Source organism: Saccostrea cucullata, unplaced genomic scaffold, assembly GCF_032062105.1.
Source record: "Saccostrea cucullata isolate Sc308-1 unplaced genomic scaffold, CSIRO_AGI_Scuc_v1 ctg21880, whole genome shotgun sequence".
NCBI classification, from domain to species: Eukaryota; Metazoa; Mollusca; class Bivalvia; order Ostreida; family Ostreidae; genus Saccostrea; species Saccostrea cuccullata.
Genome location: NW_026933793.1, coordinates 1,534 through 5,569, shown reverse-complemented (window position 1 = coordinate 5,569; position 4,036 = coordinate 1,534). Strand labels below are relative to the sequence as shown.

The 4,036-nt window shown below is 36.9% G+C and overlaps 1 long non-coding RNA gene across 1 annotated transcript; it reads right to left on the bottom strand.

The window, feature by feature from the left end:
- Positions 1 to 3,129: 3,129 nt before the first annotated feature.
- On the bottom strand, positions 3,130 to 3,735 carry LOC134239377 (uncharacterized). Its single transcript, XR_009986212.1, has 2 exons — positions 3,574 to 3,735; positions 3,130 to 3,536 (listed from the first exon to the last, which is right to left on the bottom strand). It is a non-coding gene; the product is annotated as an uncharacterized LOC134239377 (long non-coding RNA).
- Positions 3,736 to 4,036: the final 301 nt, after the last annotated feature.

The window sequence follows — 4,036 nt, the reverse complement described above, 5'->3', positions numbered from 1 at the left end:
AATTTTGATGCTCTAAAAGAGCAGATGTTTTTCCAAGTGCTTTCCTATACGCGCTGTAAAAGGTTGCGTAACAAACGTATTGTTCTGATGTTGGACATTTGACTGAAGGAACATAACACAAAACTTGCTTAGACCGCCATTTAACAGTTTACTGAAGGTCAACCATGGAAACTTATTCATCCAAGAAGATTGAAATGATAAAAGCCTTTTGAGTTCACCCGTATTCGTTGTTTGGGCACGAAGAGTTGATTCTGATTATATTTATCTTGTCAACTGAGGACATGTTCAACTGTATTGTACCTGTTTCAATTTTACCATAAACAGAAAAATCAAAATCGTCAAAAGATGTTTTATCTATATTATGTTCTGTTGTCTTAAATTCATTGTTAGCAAATTCATCATGATCCATTTTTTTCATTTTTTGAGTCCGTGGTGATTTCCGAGATATCATCTAAATCAAAGTTTTGATTTTTTTAGGGGCATGTTCCTTCAATTCACTAGATTCAGTAGGTAAAACTGGAAAGAACAATATTCCCCATTCGAATGAATGTAGAGTTTCATTTAGAATCGACTTGAGAAAAGTTCTTCCCTGGTACTAATGATCTGTCCGATACTGAGGTCTCCAAAACACATTGTACACTTGTGGGATGAGCACATCTTGTCGTAGGTTGCCAGTGACGCATACTTTCTTGATTTATTTTTACAAGTTCTAATAATTATGACACTAAAATTTCTCTTCAGAAATTATCCCAGTGACATAGATTAGTAGAAAAGAAATATAAAATTGCATACTAAATGGGCTTTTTTTATTTCAAATAACTTAATATTCTTGAAATAAGCGATTTCATGATTAAATATTTAAGCTTGGGTAGTGTACGAAAACTAAATTCGTGGGTCATGAAATTATAAATGCATTTTGAACCTTTGCAGCATATGAACTTTCAGATTGTATTTTGGGCTTTTTTTTGATAAAGATTGGGTTTTCTCTTAATGTAGCTAAAAAGCTGTAAAAGGTGTTTTGTCTGATTTTATGCAGTAGATCTTGAACAGTTACAGTACCGACCGTACACAACCGAACACCAGAGCGAACCGAAGCGGACCCCGGGTTCGCTCGGGGTCCGCTTCGGGTTCGCTTTCAGAAATTTTGGGACCGCTCTGGTGCACTTTGGGTGCGCTCCGGGTTTGCTCCGTGTTCGCTCGGGGTCAGCTCTGGGTCCGCTAGAGCGAACCCGGCGTTCGCTTTCTGGGATCACTTTACGCACTGATGCGTGAAGCGGACCCCGCTTTAATCTCGCCACCATGGGCCAACATTTGTTAAAGGTTGTATGGTTGGCGTTGGGGAATAACGTTGGGCCATTGTTGGACCAATGTTACCAAGTCAACCTTCTCGACCATGACGGAATTCCTATGTTGGCCCAATGTTGGTACAACGTAAGCAACTTCCCTTCACATTAGTTTCCGAGGAAGAAAGGATCCTGGTGTTGGCCCATCGTTGGACCAATGTTTATAATACACCCTTAAAGAAAGTGTATTTACTAGTTGGTAGTTAGTATGTTGGCCCAACGTTGGCCCATTGTTAGTAATACACCATTAAAGAAAGTGTCTTATCAAGTTTTTAGTAGTATGTTGGCCCAACGTTGGCACAATGTTTGTAATACATCCTTAAAGAAAGTGCCTTATCAAGTTGGAAGTAGAATGTTTCCCAAGGTTGGCCCGATGTTTCTAATACACCCTTAAACGAAAATGTCTTATTAAGTTGGTAGTATTATGCTGGCCCAACGTTGGCCCATTATTTGTAATACACTCTTAAAGAAAGTGCCTTATCAAGTTGGTAGTAGTATGTTGGCCCAACGTTGGCACAATGTTTGTAATACACACAAGTGTTATTTTGTTTAGGTGTTTCAAAGAGTGGGATATTTATACTGGGCCAACGTAGGGCCAATTATTATACTGCCAACTAATTGATGGTGTCAATTTTATAATTAGCTGCTGAGCTTTACGTTGAGACAACGTTGGTACATTCTGAAATAATTAAGAGGACTTTCTATGTCCATGCTTATCACTGGATGACTGCTTTTGTTTAGATATGATATTTTCAACATTTTAATTTTGCACTTAAGTGATCACAACACCAAAGAGTGTTTTATTCTATTTTTTGAATATTTATTTGTAATAACCCAGATAGCAGAACATCGTTGGCCAAATCTTACATTATGGTTCTATTATCTATGTTGGGTTACCTTGATTGGGCCAACAATGGCCCAACATGGAATATTGATAGCTGGTTATGTATAATGGTGCGCTAATGTTGGGCTAACTATTGGCATTAGGCCTATATCATAAAACTATTATCATGAGAGAAAATATTTGTTTGGGGATTGGCATCGGCCCTACGTTGGCCCAATATACCATGAATTTGACTGAGCATCATGGGTAGACAACAACTGGGCTACTTGTAATATCCGCGCCATTTTTAATCTGACACGAGCGAGCGTAATGAGACTGATACCTTGCATATCTGCATCCACTTTGTAAGTATTAATAATACGTTTGCCTCGGCATAACTGAATTAATGTTTAGTTTTTAAACGATATCATTTACATATCTGTGTAAATCAGACATGGGGAAGTGCAGAGGCCAGGTGCTGTTGGGTCAACACTGCACCCAAGATAGCATGCTAACATTGGGCCAACGTTGGGCTAATGAAATCAGTTACATCGGGCCAATGTTGACAAATGACATTGACCCAATTTACTTTGCTCATCGGCCCGATGTTGACCCGATATGTTGGACCAACGTTGGCCCAATGTAGAGTGTTATTTCTAGAGATATTGGGCCAACATTGGCCCAATGAATGCGACATTGTTGGCGAAACGTCAACAAGAACATTAGGCCGATGTTGGCAAATGACGTTGGCCCAGTGTCATTTTGCTCCTTGGCCCAATGTTGGCCCGATATATTGGACCAACATTGGGCCAATGTGTATAAACATTTAATTGTTACAAATATGTATATTAACAGATCTGATCGTCTCTACAATCAGAAATAAATCTACGACTATTCCTACTTGAAAATACAAGCTAGGTAAAATAAATTTAAAATTCTTATAATTTATCAAATCAAAATAAATTATCAGTGATTAAATTTATTGTTTCTATACAAGAAAAATAAATGAAAGTATAAAATAACAAATGTGTTTTGATACAGTTAAAACAATAAATAATTTGCCCCTTATTTAGATTGAAATTTGTGTCTAGTAGAATACATTTCCGAAGTCTACCACTTAATTTACTTATATACACTTAAACGTCGAGTACATGATCAAACATTTTGAAAATGTTGAACATGTTGAAGTTAAAACAAAATTTATTCAGTACTAAACATAAATTGGGTTCTTTCATTTAAAATTTGTTCAGTGTAACGACAAATTTTCAATACATTTTTTTATATGGGGCAACATTGGATCAAACGTTGTGATGATGATGATCAAGCGTAGAAATGTTATGCATAAATGCCTTCATCACGCAAGCTAATCACTTAATCACACCAAGAAACAAATCAAAGTACCCAGACCAAGAAACAAAAAAAGACAGTTATTCCTAATTGACAGCTTAAACATATAGTGATATACTTGTAAATTTAATCGTATGTTTTACTCTTTACTGAGAAAAGTAACAAATGTATTAAGTACCAAATACTACAATTTTAGTGCTACTGGAGATTCTAAAAAGACATTGAGAACACAATCAAAGAATAGCTAAGGTATGCCAAGGACAGGGATGGGGGAGGAAGAAACGGACAGAGAAGAAAAGAAAAGAAGGGAGAGGAGGAGACTTGGGAGAGAGAAGAGGAGACTTAGTAGAGGGACCAGATGGAAAGTGACAGTGCCTAACTTTTTTCTGTAATATAGTGTGACATACCTGTAGTTCTACCCTTTTCCGTGTCTGTTTGTCGGTTACAAACACGATGCAGATGCCAGAAACATTTTTTTGTGTAAGTAAACAAAATGACGGGATTCATTTTAGTATTATTTTAA